This window comes from Gadus morhua, chromosome 4 (genome assembly GCF_902167405.1).
Source record: "Gadus morhua chromosome 4, gadMor3.0, whole genome shotgun sequence".
Lineage (NCBI taxonomy): Eukaryota > Metazoa > Chordata > Actinopteri > Gadiformes > Gadidae > Gadus > Gadus morhua.
In genome coordinates this window covers 24,203,622-24,220,396 of record NC_044051.1, presented here as the reverse complement: position 1 = coordinate 24,220,396, position 16,775 = coordinate 24,203,622, and the positions used below count along the sequence as shown (strand labels likewise).

General features: G+C 43.7%; 1 long non-coding RNA gene across 1 annotated transcript; it reads left to right on the top strand.

Annotated features, from left to right (window-relative positions):
• The first annotated feature begins 15,776 nt into the window (after positions 1 to 15,776).
• Positions 15,777 to 16,483, top strand: LOC115541660 (uncharacterized). Its single transcript, XR_003976411.1, has 3 exons — positions 15,777 to 16,023; positions 16,192 to 16,254; positions 16,402 to 16,483. It is a non-coding gene; the product is annotated as an uncharacterized LOC115541660 (long non-coding RNA).
• The last annotated feature ends 292 nt before the right edge of the window (positions 16,484 to 16,775 follow it).

Here is a 16,775-nt window from a genome sequence, read left to right as displayed (position 1 = left end):
CGAGTTTATATGATGGCGGTTTGTACAGCACAATGTAATTGTAATTCAAAGGCTGAACATTAAACATGATGGCTTCCAAGTCACTGCATGGCATGTGTATAATGTTACAAGTGATGTGGTCTTTGTGGTAGTAGCCCACTCCACCGTGCCGTTTGTTTACCAAGTCTTGGAATTGGGTCATGTTATGGTAGGATTGGGACCGGAGTTTGTGATTAAAAGTCCAACCTGGCATTTCAATGGAATCGACTGAGGTGTTTTGTTCCAGCCATGTTTCTGTCACGCAAATGATGTCAGCACTCAAGATTCTCTGGTCATGTTTAAGGTCTTCCATGTGTTGACATAGACCTTGAATGTTGTGGAGGCATATTTTGAGGGTTGAAGTTATTTCTGCTGGTGGAGTTGCAATGAATGGTTCCATTTTTTGCAGTGAAATGTCGATGTCTGGTTTCGAATAGAAGGCTTTGGCTGCGTAGTCTTGAATGATAAGGTTTTCCTCACACGTTACTCGGCTTAATGCTACATATGCTTGGCCAGCTGCAAATATCTTTTTAAGGGACACTACAGCTCTTTCTAAAGTTAAACCTTGAACTTTGTGTATGGTACAGGCCCATGCTAGGCGTAACGGGAATTGGCGTCTAGATCCACCAGTCATTACTTTGTCTTCCACAGCATCTATGGGTGTTGCTTGTTGAAATTGAGGCTCAAAGCATATAGACCTACTCCTCAGTTTCCTGCCGATTGCGTCATTGTCAAAGTTAACCAAAATGGTTTTGGGAAACTGAACGTTCCCTTCAAAGGTGATTTTGCAAACGGTACCGAATACACCATTGACCAATCCATCTGACAGATCTATATTTTTGATGAGCATTACGCGAGCTGATGGACCAACGATTAACGTTCTGCTTAAGCATGTCTGACTATCAATTTTTGGATTATTTTTTCTTGTTACTTGTCCTGTGGTAGGATTTCTCTGAGTATCTTGAGCTTTAATTTGCACCAAATCCGTACACGTCTTGTGTAACATGGCGATGTTATGGGCTGCCACTTCATCGTTTCTGGGGAAAATGTGAAGGTCCTGTGTCAGTTCCCCCTCGCCGGTCTCACGTTGTCTTAGCAAGACTTCATCTCGCTGGTAAAGATTGTCTCCTTTTCTGTGTTTTCTAAGACGATTTAATGTTTCAGCAAACTCTTTGTTTTTTTGTCGCATTATCTGTGTCAACTCAATGTGAGTGAAATGATTGTTCCACAGATCGGTCACCAATTGCTCGTGGTAAAGAGGTGTTCCCTTTACAGGGCCGAGCTGGAAGAAGTCACCAACTGCCATGATTGACACATTCCCAAACAATGCATAATCTCCTTGTTGCTTTATTTGTCGTAGTCTGCCATGGACATACGTCAGGATTTTATGATCAACCATACTCACCTCGTCCAAAATGAGTATTTGTAAGTCTTTCATGGTGGCTCTCAACGAATTGATTCTTTCATCTCCTAGAGGTTGATATGGCAGTTTGGCAGTGGTAGTAATAGCAAAGGTGCTGTGTATTGTGCTTCCGTTGATATTATATGCTGCTACTCCTGTAGGAGCAGCTAGCAAAACATGAGTGTCGTCTGGATTAATGGACATTCTTGCAAAGAGTCTGCATGACTCGTAGTACACAGCTTTAATCAGGTGGGACTTTCCTGTGCCTGCTCCCCCTGAAATGAATACGCGAAACGGGTCAGGGTTTTTGCCATTGACTTTGTCAAGGCACCATGCGCGGATTTTGTAAAAAATTTGAGTCTGTTGTTCGTTTAACGTGCGCATAATGGACAGACCTTCAGCTCTTTGTATCGAGTGTGTGGGAAATTCTTTAGACAGTGTTGCCTTTGTGTCCGACTGCAAGTCTGGTATGGCTTCTCTTTCATTTTGATTTGTGTCGTTGTTGTTAGACATCTCCTCCTGACATTCTAATCGCTCCAACTCAGATTCAGGGCAAAGGTCTGCCCATGCCTCGTCGTGAGCCCCGTGGTGCCCTGCAACCTCTTGGCATCTGTCGAGCTCATCTGCATCTACTTCAAACAGGGATCTGTTCAAATCTACAACTTCCTTAACACTTTGCGTTGTATTGCTGCTGTTAGTGAAGGAACCGGTCCTGTAAAACTGCTCATAACTGTTGTACGGTGGAGGTTTTAACTCATCTGTTGAATAATGAGGCAAAAACAATTGTAGCAAACTTTGGTAGTGTTTTTCTGGATATTTGGTTTGTGAGAAACGAGCGTATCTAGCAACAGCATCAGATCCCCTAGTTCTCATCTTAACAAAGCCAGTGTTATTTTCCAGTTTAACAGAGCCATTGCTGTGCTGCTCTTTCCCGTACAAAACTCTGTATTTTGAAACAAATGTGGCTATACAAATATCATTGAAAATTGTGCCCTGGGGGCGGTTTTTGTAGCGGTCTGTTATGCTCGTCATCCATATCGATTCTGTTGATGTGTCACCCTGTTCTGCTTTGCTTTGAATGACACTGAGAGGATAACTCATTCTGACGGTATTTTCACCAGTAGGGATAAATGTGACCAGTCTTGAGCATTCGTTGAGATGCATGTTTGTAACTCGATAAACACTTTCTTGAGCTGAGACCTCGCGATTGTGGAGAAAGACACTTCCCAACTTATTGAGTGTTTGTTTTGCATCTAAATTTCCATGTTTTTAGGGGTCCAAGCCAACAGGTTGGATCCCTATTGTTTTTGTAGTGTTTATTATTATTCCCCCCTAGAAGTGGGTCCACAGCCCAAACCGTAAATGGTGCCGACACGCCAATTGCATGACTAGATCCAGGTCCCTGAGTTCTAAGCAGACGACCAAATCCAGATACGCCGGCCACTAGGTGGCGCTATACCAAGGGAAAACGCGTTTGGGGCTATAACTCCCACACCGAACCTCCCACAGACAAAAACTTGTACCCACATATTCACTGGAGTCTGCTGCATCTTTTGACATAGGCCACGCCCATTTGCGTCCACAATTTTTTTTCGCAAAATCGCGAAAACCGCAAAACAGTTTTTTCCCTACTCCTCCCACATTTCTTGACCAATCGACACCAAACTTTGCACACGACATCTTCAGACGCACACGCAAAGAATGCATGAAACACTTTTTTGATGCGACCTTTGACGACGAAACGGTAGCGTTTTGAATATTGGTTTATTAGCTAAATTAGACGTGGAATATCAAAAATCCAAAGAAATCCAAAATTAGACATCGGATCGAGTCCAAATTTTACACACATCTTGATGTTAACCTTAACGTCGTTCGATAAAAACTTCGGAAAAATTCGCCATTAGGGGGCGCAATAAACGAGGAAATTGTATATCGTCTACAAAATTTCGCCGCGAAAACGCTACACTGACTTCTCGCTACTCCTACCACAGTCAAATCCTTTGTATCCACAGGTTCAGGGTAGCGTTTTGAACACATGCTTCGCGTTGTGCCGGCGAAACGCACATTTCTTGTCGCGTTGTGCCGGCGAAATGCACACTTCTTGGACCCCTGCATAACTGCTTGCAGTTCTAGTTAGGGGTCCAAGCCAACAGGTTGGATCCCTATTGTTTTTGTAAGGATTTTTAGGGGTCCAAGCCAACAGGTTGGATCCCTATTGTTTTTGTAAGGATTTTTCTTTTTTTATACTACCTCCCCCTAGAAGTTGTACCACAGCCCAAACCGTAAATGGTGCCGACACGCCAATTGCATGACTAGATCCAGGTCCGGCACCGCTACTCAGATAACAAAATCCAGACACGCCGGCCACTAGGTGGCGCTATACCAAAGAATACGCGTTTGGGGCTATAACGCCCACACCGAACCTCCCACAGTCAAAAACTTGTACCCACATATTCACTGGAGTCTGCTGCATCTTTTGGCATAGGCCACGCCCATTTGCGTCTATGAATATTTTTCGCAAAATCGCGAAAACCGCAAAACTGTTTTTTCGCTACTCCTCCCACATTTCTCTACCAATCAACACCAAACTTTGCACACGGCATCTTCAGACACACACGCAAAGAAACCCTCAGACAGTTTTTTGATCCGACTTTCGACGACGAAACGGTAGCGTTTTGAATATTGGTTTATTAGCTAAATTTGACGTGGAAAATCAAAAATCCAAAAAAAAACTAAATTAGACATCGGACCGAGTCCACATTTTACACACATGTCGGGGCTAGCCTTAATGTCGTTCGATTAAAAATTCGGAAAATTTCGCCATTAGGGGGCGCAATAAACGAGGAAATTGTATATCTTCTACAAAATTTCGCCGCAAAAACGCTACACTGACTTCTCGCTACTCCTACCACAGTCAAATCCTTTGTATCCACAGGTTCAGGGTAGCGTTTTGAACACATGCTTCGCGTTGTGCCGGCGAAATGCACATTTCTTGTCGCGTTGTGCCGGCGAAATGCACACTTCTTGGACCCCTGCATAACTGCTTGCAGTTCTAGTTAGGGGTCCAAGCCAACAGGTTGGATCCCTATTGTTTTTGTAAGGATTTTTATTAGGGGTCCAAGCCAACAGGTTGGATCCCTATTGTTTTTGTAAGGATTTTTTTTATTTTTATTTTTATTCTTCCCCCCGTACTTTTGGGACTACAGCCCAAACCGTAAATGGTGCACACGCACCAATTGCATGACTAGATCCAGGTACGGCACCGCTACTCAGATAACCAAATCCAGACACGCCAGTCACTAGGTGGCGCTATTCCAAGGAAAGACGCGTTTGGGGCTATAACTCCCACACCGAACCTCCCACATTCAAAACCTTGTACACACATATTCACTGGAGTCTGCTGCATCTTTTGACATAGGCCACGCCCATTTGCGTCCACAATTTTTTTTCGCAAAATCGCGAAAACCGCAAAACAGTTTTTTCCCTACTCCTCCCACATTTCTTGACCAATCGACACCAAACTTTGCACACGACATCTTCAGACGCACACGCAAAGAATGCATGAAACACTTTTTTGATGCGACCTTTGACGACGAAACGGTAGCGTTTTGAATATTGGTTTATTAGCTAAATTAGACGTGGAATATCAAAAATCCAAAGAAATCCAAAATTAGACATCGGATCGAGTCCAAATTTTACACACATCTTGATGTTAACCTTAACGTCGTTCGATAAAAACTTCGGAAAAATTCGCCATTAGGGGGCGCAATAAACGAGGAAATTGTATATCGTCTACAAAATTTCGCCGCGAAAACGCTACACTGACTTCTCGCTACTCCTACCACAGTCAAATCCTTTGTATCCACAGGTTCAGGGTAGCGTTTTGAACACATGCTTCGCGTTGTGCCGGCGAAACGCACATTTCTTGTCGCGTTGTGCCGGCGAAATGCACACTTCTTGGACCCCTGCATAACTGCTTGCAGTTCTAGTTAGGGGTCCAAGCCAACAGGTTGGATCCCTATTGTTTTTGTAAGGATTTTTAGGGGTCCAAGCCAACAGGTTGGATCCCTATTGTTTTTGTAAGGATTTTTCTTTTTATTATACTACCTCCCCCTAGAAGTTGTACCACAGCCCAAACCGTAAATGGTGCCGACACGCCAATTGCATGACTAGATCCAGGTCCGGCACCGCTACTCAGATAACAAAATCCAGACACGCCGGCCACTAGGTGGCGCTATACCAAAGAATACGCGTTTGGGGCTATAACGCCCACACCGAACCTCCCACAGTCAAAAACTTGTACCCACATATTCACTGGAGTCTGCTGCATCTTTTGGCATAGGCCACGCCCATTTGCGTCTATGAATATTTTTCGCAAAATCGCGAAAACCGCAAAACTGTTTTTTCGCTACTCCTCCCACATTTCTCTACCAATCAACACCAAACTTTGCACACGGCATCTTCAGACACACACGCAAAGAAACCCTCAGACAGTTTTTTGATCCGACTTTCGACGACGAAACGGTAGCGTTTTGAATATTGGTTTATTAGCTAAATTTGACGTGGAAAATCAAAAATCCAAAAAAAAACTAAATTAGACATCGGACCGAGTCCACATTTTACACACATGTCGGGGCTAGCCTTAATGTCGTTCGATTAAAAATTCGGAAAATTTCGCCATTAGGGGGCGCAATAAACGAGGAAATTGTATATCTTCTACAAAATTTCGCCGCAAAAACGCTACACTGACTTCTCGCTACTCCTACCACAGTCAAATCCTTTGTATCCACAGGTTCAGGGTAGCGTTTTGAACACATGCTTCGCGTTGTGCCGGCGAAATGCACATTTCTTGTCGCGTTGTGCCGGCGAAATGCACACTTCTTGGACCCCTGCATAACTGCTTGCAGTTCTAGTTAGGGGTCCAAGCCAACAGGTTGGATCCCTATTGTTTTTGTAAGGATTTTTATTAGGGGTCCAAGCCAACAGGTTGGATCCCTATTGTTTTTGTAAGGATTTTTTTTATTTTTATTTTTATTCTTCCCCCCGTACTTTTGGGACTACAGCCCAAACCGTAAATGGTGCACACGCACCAATTGCATGACTAGATCCAGGTACGGCACCGCTACTCAGATAACCAAATCCAGACACGCCAGTCACTAGGTGGCGCTATTCCAAGGAAAGACGCGTTTGGGGCTATAACTCCCACACCGAACCTCCCACATTCAAAACCTTGTACACACAGATTCACTGGAGTCTGCTGCATCTTTTGGCATAGGCCACGCCCATTTGCGTCTGGAATTTTTTTTCGCAAAATCGCGAAAACCGCAAAACTGTTTTTTCGCTACTCCTCCCACATTTCTCGACAAATCAACACCAAACTTTGCACACGGCATCTTCAGACGCACACGCAAAGAAACCCTCAGACAGTTTTTTGATCCGACTTTCGACGACGAAACGGTAGCGTTTTGAATATTGGTTTATTAGCTAAATTTGACGTGGAAAATCAAAAATCCCAAAAAAAACAAAATTAGACATCGGATCGAGTCCACATTTGACACACATGTCGGGGCTAGCCTTAAGGTCGTTCGATAAAAAATTCGGAAAATTTCGCCATTAGGGGGCGCAATAAACGAGGAAATTGTATATCTTCTGCAAAATTTCGCCGCGAAAACGCCACACTGACTTCTCGCTACTCCTACCACAATCAAATCCTTTGTATCCACAGGTTCAGGGTAGCGTTTTGAACACATGCTTCGCGTTGTGCCGGCGAAACGCACATTTCTTGTCGCGTTGTGCCGGCGAAATGCACACTTCTTGGACCCCTGCATAACTGCTTGCAGTTCTAGTTAGGGGTCCAAGCCAACAGGTTGGATCCCTATTGTTTTTGTAAGGATTATTATTAGGGGTCCAAGCCAACAGGTTGGATCCCTATTGTTTTTGTAAGGATTTTTTTTATTAGGGGTCCAAGCCAACAGGTTGGATCCCTATTGTTTTTGTAAGGATTTTTTTTATTATTATTTTTATACTTCCCGCCATAGAAGTGGTACCACAGCCCAAACCGTAAATGGTGCACACGCGCCAATTGAATCACTAGATCCAGGTACGGCACCGCTACTCAGATAACCAAATCCAGACACGCCGGCCACTAGGTGGCGCTATACCAAGGACAGACGCGTTTGGGGCTATAACTCCCGCACCGAATCTCCCACATTCAAAAACTTGTACGCACTTATTCACTGGAGTCTGCTGCATCTTTTGGCATAGGCCACGCCCATTTGCGTCGATAATTTTTTTTCGCAAAATCGCGAAAACCGCAAAACTGTATTTTCGCTACTCCTCCCACAATTCTTGACCAATTGACACAAAACTTTGCACACGGCATCTTCAGACCTACACGAAAAGAATTCCTGCATTACTTTTTTGATCCGTCCTTCGATAACGAAACGGTAGCGTTTTGAATATTGGTTTATTAGCTAAATTTGACGTGGAAAATCAAAAATCCAAAAAAATCCAAAATTAGACATCGGATCGAGTCCAAATTCTACACACATGTTGGTGCTAACCTTAATGACGTTCGATACAAATTTCGGAATATTTCGCCATTAGGGGGCGCAATAAACGAGGAAATTGTATATGTTCTACAAAATTTCGCCGGGAAAACGCTACACTGACTTCTCGCTACTCCTACCACAGTCAAATCCTTTGTATCCACAGGTTCAGGGTAGCGTTTTGAACACATGCTTCGCGTTGTGCCGGCAAAACGCACATTTCTTGTCGTGTTGTGTCGGCGAAATGCACACTTCTTGGACCCCTGCATAACTGCTTGCAGTTCTAGTTATTATTATTATTATTATTCCCCCCTAGAAGTGGGCCCACAGCCCAAACCGTAAATGGTGACGACACGCCAATTGCATGACTAGATCCAGGTCCCTGAGTTCTAGGCAGACGACAAAATCCAGACACGCCGGCCACTAGGTGGCGCTATACCAAGGGAAAACGCGTTTGGGGCTATAACTCCCACACCGAACCTCCCACAGTCAAAAACTTGTACGCACATATTCACTGGAGTCTGCTGCATCTTTTGGCCTAGGCCACGCCCATTTGCGTCTATAATTTTTTTTCGCAAAATCGCGAAAACCGCAAAACTGTTTTTTCGCTACTCCTCCCACATATCTTGACCAATTGACACCAAACTTTGCACACGACATCTTTAGACGCACACAACAATTTAAATAATAACACGTTTTTGATCCGACCTTCGACGACGAAACGGTAGCGTTTTGAATATTGGTTTATTAGCTAAATTAGACGTGGAATATCAAAAATCCAAAGAAATCCAAAATTAGACATCGGATCGAGTCCAAATTTTACACACATATTGGTGTTAACCTTAACGTCGTTCGATAAAAAATTCGGAAAAATTCGCCATTAGGGGGCGCAATAAACGAGGAAATTGTATATCTTCTACAAAATTTCGCCGCGAAAACGCAACACTGACTTCTCGCTACTCCTACCACAGTCAAATCCTTTGTATCCACAGGTTCAGGGTAGCGTTTTGAACACATGCTTCGCGTTGTGCCGGCGAAATGCACATTTCTTGTCGCGTTGTGCCGGCGAAATGCACACTTCTTGGACCCCTGCATAACTGCTTGCAGTTCTAGTTAGGGGTCCAAGCCAACAGGTTGGATCCCTATTGTTTTTGTAAGGATTATTATTAGGGGTCCAAGCCAACAGGTTGGATCCCTATTGTTTTTGTAAGGATTATTATTGTTATACTTACCTCACTAGAAGTGGTACCACAGCCCAAACCGTAAATGGTGCCGACACGCCAATTGCATGACTAGATCCAGATCTCTTCGGACAATGCAGACGACCAAATCCAGACCCGCCGGCCCCTAGGTGGCGCTATACCAAGGAATACGCGTTTGGGGCTATAACTCCCACACCGAAACTCCCACATTCAAATCCTTGCACACACAGATTCACTGGAGTCTGCTGCATCTTTTGGCATAGGCCACGCCCATTTGCGTCTAGAATTTTTTTTCGCAAAATCGCGAAAACCGCAAAACTGTTTTTTCGCTACTCCTCCCACATTTCTCGTCCAATCAACACCAAACTTTGCACACGGCATCTTCAGACGCACACGCAAAGAAACCCTCAGACAGTTTTTTGATCCGACTTTCGACGACGAAACGGTAGCGTTTTGAATATTTGTTTATTAGCTAAATTAGACATGGAAAATTAAAAATCCAAAAAAATCCAAAATTAGACATCGGATCGAGTCCAAATTCTACACACATGTTGGTGCTAACCTTATTGACGTTCGATAAAAAATTCGGAAAATTTCGCCATTAGGGGGCGCAATAAACGAGGAAATTGTATATCTTCTAATTGGCCAAAGGAATGTTCTTCAAACTCAATGGAAACCATCAAGGGGCAAACCCGAGTCTATATAGAAAATATGGCCAAGAATTATTAATGTGGGCGGGAGTTATTTGGCAAAGGAAAATTGTCTATGGAAAATGTCGCCACAGGGCGGCGCCAGAAAACTACGACATTGTCTATCTCCTATTTGGCCAATGTTCTGAAAACGCGTTTTAGGCTATAACTCCCACACCGAAGCTCCCACAGTCAAAACCTTTATATCCACATGTTGTTCACGGTAGCGTTTTGAATACTTGCTTCGTGTTGTGCCGGCGAAACACACATTTCTTGTCGCGTTGTGCCGGCGAAATGCACACTTCTTGGACCCCTGCATAACTGCTTGCAGTTCTAGTTGTTATACTTACCTCACTAGAAGTGGTACCACAGCCCAAACCGTAAATGGTGCCGACACGCCAATTGCATGACTAGATCCAGATCTCTTCGGACAATGCAGACGACCAAATCCAGACCCGCCGGCCCCTAGGTGGCGCTATACCAAGGAATACGCGTTTGGGGCTATAACTCCCACACCGAAACTCCCACATTCAAATCCTTGCACACACAGATTCACTGGAGTCTGCTGCATCTTTTGGCATAGGCCACGCCCATTTGCGTCTAGAATTTTTTTTCGCAAAATCGCGAAAACCGCAAAACTGTTTTTTCGCTACTCCTCCCACATTTCTCGTCCAATCAACACCAAACTTTGCACACGGCATCTTCAGACGCACACGCAAAGAAACCCTCAGACAGTTTTTTGATCCGACTTTCGACGACGAAACGGTAGCGTTTTGAATATTTGTTTATTAGCTAAATTAGACATGGAAAATTAAAAATCCAAAAAAATCCAAAATTAGACATCGGATCGAGTCCAAATTCTACACACATGTTGGTGCTAACCTTATTGACGTTCGATAAAAAATTCGGAAAATTTCGCCATTAGGGGGCGCAATAAACGAGGAAATTGTATATCTTCTAATTGGCCAAAGGAATGTTCTTCAAACTCAATGGAAACCATCAAGGGGCAAACCCGAGTCTATATAGAAAATATGGCCAAGAATTATTAATGTGGGCGGGAGTTATTTGGCAAAGGAAAATTGTCTATGGAAAATGTCGCCACAGGGCGGCGCCAGAAAACTACGACATTGTCTATCTCCTATTTGGCCAATGTTCTGAAAACGCGTTTTAGGCTATAACTCCCACACCGAAGCTCCCACAGTCAAAACCTTTATATCCACATGTTGTTCACGGTAGCGTTTTGAATACTTGCTTCGTGTTGTGCCGGCGAAACACACATTTCTTGTCGCGTTGTGCCGGCGAAATGCACACTTCTTGGACCCCTGCATAACTGCTTGCAGTTCTAGTTCTTATACTTCCTACCAAGAAAGTGGTACTACAGCCCAAACCGTAAATGGTGCACACACGCCAATTACATGACTAGATCCAGGTACGTGAAGACTATGCAGACGACCAAATCCAGACCTGCCGGCCACTAGGTGGCGCTATACCAAGGAATACGCGTTTGGGGCTATAACTCCCACACCGAACCTCCCACATTCAAAACCTTGTACACACAGATTCACTGGAGTCTGCTGCATCTTTTGGCATAGGCCACGCCCATTTGCGTCTAGAATTTTTTTTCGCAAAATCGCGAAAACCGCAAAACTGTTTTCTCGCTTCTCCTCCCACATTTCTCGACCAATCAACACCAAACTTTGCACACGGCATCATCAGACGCACCCGCAAAGAAACCCTCAGAGAGTTTTTTGATCCGACTTTCGACGACGAAACGGTAGCGTTTTGAATATTGGTTTATTAGCTAAATTAGACGTGGAAAATCCAAAATCCCCAAAAATCCAAAATTACACATCGGATCGACTCCAAGTTTTACACACATGTTGGTGCTAACCTTAATGTCGTACGATACAAATTTTGGAAAATTTCGCCATTAGGGGGCGCCATAAACGAGGAAATTGTTCCCTTTATAGCCTATTATTGGAGAGTAGGCTATTGATATAAGAATTACGAACGAGCGAGAATAGAATAGAAACACGCGCACACACACAGCAGATGGATCCGATCGGGATTTCCGTTGCAAATGGAGGGGTGTTATGTAACCATATAACTACTGTACAATATAAACAAATTATATAAAAAAAAACACCAGCCTCTTTAGTTTTAAAATAGTATGTTAATAGTTTGAATGAATATATTAACCTTTATAGCCTATTATTGGAGAGTAGGCTATTGATATAAGAATTACGAACGAGCGAGAATAGAATAGAAACACGCACACACACACAGCAGATGGATCCTATCGGGATTTCCGTTGCAATCGTTTACGGGAGTTGTGCATAGTGAGGTAAGTGATAGAACAACATAAGGTATCGATTATAGTAGGCTAGGGGATAACAAATGGAGGGGTGTTGTCCTGAAGAGTGCTCAGGGCAAGTGATGTTTCATATAGTAGTCTCCTGTTAGGTGTATCTGTTCAGGTGTGGGCGTGGTTCAGGTGTGACGAGGTACACACAGTAGGCTAGCTATTATTCAAAGCCACAATCCAAATCATGAAATTAAGGTAGGCCTATTTCTGAATCCGTGTATGGTTTGTTAAATTGGAATATTCATATGGAATACCAACTGTATTATTCAGTCTTCCCGTTTTGGACATCCGTCAATCTTATCTTTTTTACTTTGGCGAGCAAGAAGTCAGGAGATGTTGTCCCGGTATGAAGAGCAGAGAAACACATCTACAACATCTGTAGAGGTGTGGGCGTGGCATACTCCCATGGTGCTTCGCGAGTTGCACACAGGGAATGACTATCGTCAGCGACGCACGGCTCGTCTCACTCTGATCGGATTTTCTCTGCTTGAGACATCTTTGTTCAGATAGACCCTTTTGCTCTCCTTTCCACGGATTAATATTGTGAGCGGATTCTTTCGAGTACGTTCTGTCTTTCAACTTTGCGGTTCAACCAAAGAAGTTCGTTGTCAAGGTAAGTCCTTATGAAATGGATAATTATGTTTATTGTATTACGTTGCCATGGTTGCTTTGGCGGTTTGCTTTTGATGCAGTAATGGCAAGCAAAGGATTTGCGACAAAACATTAAAGCCCGTAGATCTTGTATGGCAAGCAAAGGATTTGCGACAAAACATTGAAGCCCGTAGATCTTGTATATATATTATTTGGATGCCATACGGCGGCGTCTAGGCCGCCATTTTGCCACAGAAAAGCTTGTGTTGTGGAATCTGTTGTAGCGGACGTAAGTCAGTGACGCTCTATGTATAATACAAAACACACTGAAGGCATGATATTTTGTCGCAAATCCTTTGCTATATAGTGTTCATTATTTAACTCTCGAAACGAGAAAACGTGGGATCATCTGAAATGGATATTTATGTTTATTGCCATACGGCGGCGTCTGGGCCGCCATTTTGCGATCTGCACAAACGCTAATACTCTTATCTCGCTGAAATCTTGACGGATTTACAAACGGTTTGGTTTCTTACAAACGCAGCTTTTCTCTTCGGCAGTGATGTTGATAGGTTTTCAATGTAGGGTTAGGGTTGTAGTTGTTTTGGTAGCGGCTAAATTAGCATGTCGCGATACTACAGTGGATCACGTCTGCGCCGAGTAGATGCGCAGAGGGTTGAAACAGCGCTTGTCCGGTTTGGTTTCTTACAAACGCAGCTTTTCTCTTCGGTAGTGTTGTTGATAGGTTTTCAATGTAGGGTTAGGGTTGTAGTTGTTTTGGTAGCGGCTAAATTAGCATGTCGCGATACTACAGGGGATCACGTCTGCGCCGAGTAGATGCGCAGAGGGTTGAAACGGCGGCGTCTAGGCCGCCAGCCATATTACCACAGAAAAGCTCTCTGTGTGTGTCTGTCTGTCTGTGTGTCTGTCTGTCTGTGTGTCTGTCTGTCTGTGTGTCTGTCTGTGTGTCTGTCTGTGTTTCTGTCTGTGTGTGTGTCTCTGTCTGTGTGTGTGTGTGTGTGTGTGTGTGTGTGGCTGTGTGTCTGTCTGTGTGTCTGTGTCTGTGTGTTATAAGTTGGCTGTGATTAGGAAAATTTGGATTGTATCTGCCACATTCTCAACTCTACCTCTGTCCATACAATGCAATGTGTTTTAAATGCTGAAATGTCGTGTTACATTTCCTTTTTTACACGCACACATCCGCCCAACAGTCTAAACTCTACCTCTGTCCACCATATGCAATGTGTTTTAAATGCTGTGCTTTAGCCCATATATTGATTTCACATGAACACCTTGTGCATGTGTGTATTTATTGCATCATTAGATGCCTCGTGCCTCGCGCACTTCGTCTGTAGCCAAGATGAGGTGGAAGAGGATTCTTCCCATGGCAACGACTTTGGCCAGAGGCTTCGTGCCTGGTATGTAGTCGTAAAGATACAATGATGCATGTTTTCAACTCATTTATATTCCTCAGAATTCTATTGCATGAATGTGTGATGTTTGACTTTTAGATCAACAGCTCGAGATAAGTTATTCATTTTAGTTTTATGTTGAATTTTTCTTTTAGTGCATGGCACTGGAGCTCGTCACCGTGTCAACCCTTGGCCTGTCTCTGCCCACACTGGGAAGTTCAACCGATTGGATCTCCCTCCTGAGTCTCCAGATAAGCAGGTAAACTTGTCAAAGACCTTTCAGAAAATAATGTATAATTTAGCATTGGAATATGTTTGGAGTGGAATGACAACTTTTTATTTGTCCTTATTTATAGTTTGTGCTGTTTGTGGGCGACTCGCATCTGCGTGCGTTGGTTGACCGTTACGTGAGGATGCCAGACGGTTGCCTTTCGTTTGGGTTCCTGTCTACGCCTGGGGCGTCTGCCGCTGAGCTCCGCACTGAGTTGCTGAACGCAGACATCCCCAGAACCCCCGACATCGTTTGCTTGCTGGCTCCAAGCAACAACCTCACGGCGACGCCCGGCATCGAAGCGGCTGGAGTTGCCTTCGATGGACTTCTGAGAGCTGCCCGCAGTCGATGGCCTAAGGTAGTTTTTGTGTAACAAAATAAAGTGTATTTTCAAGGCAGACTATTTAACAGAATTGTATAGTGTGTAATCCAAAACTTTTGTGCGGATCAGGTGTTTGTGCTCGATTTCCCTCCCCGGCTGGCGAGTGAATTGGCACCGCAACAATTCCTTCGAGAGGAGTTTCGTCGCGTTGCAACAAAGAACGGTATGTAAAAATTATTAAGAGATAATGTCAGTATAGAATATCTTTGTAGGAAAGCTTTTAGTGTATCAACACCACCTCTTGGTACCACGTGTAAAATATGTATGTAGGGTATGGTTTAATATTTGTTTTCTTCTGCAGATGTAAAGTACTGCGTCACAGCTGACCGCTTTCCGCTGGACTCGCGTGCCTTGTGGAGTCGTGATGGGGTAAGTCGTGTTATAACTTGGCACGTGAGAAATTCATGTAATGTCATGTAATGTCATTTTTATATGGCGAAAGCAGTTTATTTCAATAATAACCCGTGCTTCTCATTATAATAGATCCACCTGAGTGACGATCGGGGGATGCCGCTTCTCGCGAAGCTTCTGTGGCACTTCTCCTTTCGGCAGCTACAGTCACCTCTGCCTGTTACACCTCCGCCTGTGTCTCCTCCCAAGTCACCCCCGACTGTGAGACCCTTTGCTACCACCGTGGTTGTGAAGGGAGAGGTTTCACGTCCACGTCCCCTTGACCCCTTCAAGGAAACTGTCGTCGGACGTCGCGGAAAGGTAAAAGTTATACAATTTTGAAGAGGGTTAGTTTTAGTTAGGCCACATTTATTGAATACTAATTCTCCCTATGTGTTTATAGCGCAGCCAACCTGAGTCCTGGGATGCGCCTGAGGACTGGGATCAGTCTTCCATGCGGATCCTTCCTCATGAGGTTTGTACATTGGTATGATAGCTGAAAGGAAATTAAAGCGTAATGATGCGTACATTTGTTGTTTCATTTAAATGCTATTCCTATAAGACAAGGCAAATGGTCAATGGCTCAATTCTGTTTTTTATTTCTAGGTTTGTGTGCCTCCTCTGGTCCTGAGGGAGTGCTTTGTCGTGCTAAACCCTATCCGGTTTAGCACTGACAAGTTGGCTGCAATGGATCGCATTGTTCCATCCAACCTTGACGTCCCCATGTATGCTACCATGGGGAATCGCTCAAAGGTAATTTGTGTGATTTTAATATTAACTGTTTGTGAGTGCATACATATTAATAGCGCCTGTAATCCTATATGACAAGCTTTACATTGTATGGTACAGATAGTTGCATTGATAATAAAAGTGTTATATTTCATTAACTGTTATCATTTCCGTTCTCTTCCATTATGATAGAAACGGAAGGTGGCACATGGAACCACGGCTGTGGTCTCCAAAGGAAAGAAGGCCCGCCTTGAGGTTGGTAATTTTCTCAGTGAAATATGTACTTGTTTTTTGGTTGAAACATAGGAACAACTATTTTCTGATTTCGCCTTTAACACAAGAGATAGTCCAACATTCTCTGTGTAGGTATTGTTTTGCCAATGATTTACAATTATTTTCCAGGCACTTCAAACTCCAGCAAGGATTGCCAAACCTTCGAAGCTGGTACCTCCCCCTCAACCTGTTCCAGAAGCTGCTGTGCCAGCTACTCTGGAGGGCGTACCTCCTCCTCGACCTGTTCCAGAAGCTGCTGTGCCAGCCACTCTGGAGGCCAGCGTCTTTGTGCATTCGAGCAAGGTAATTTGCATACAACATGTAATGATTAAACACATTGAGTGAATAGAGTGCGGTTCTTTATTCTTTTGATATTTTCTCTAAGTTCCCTTTAAGAAAGTGTAATTTTGGGTTTCCATTGAAACTTCTAAGACAAAAGAAAACGTATGCTGAAGACACAGAATATAGACAACTTAAAAAGCAAAAAACACAACAAAGATATA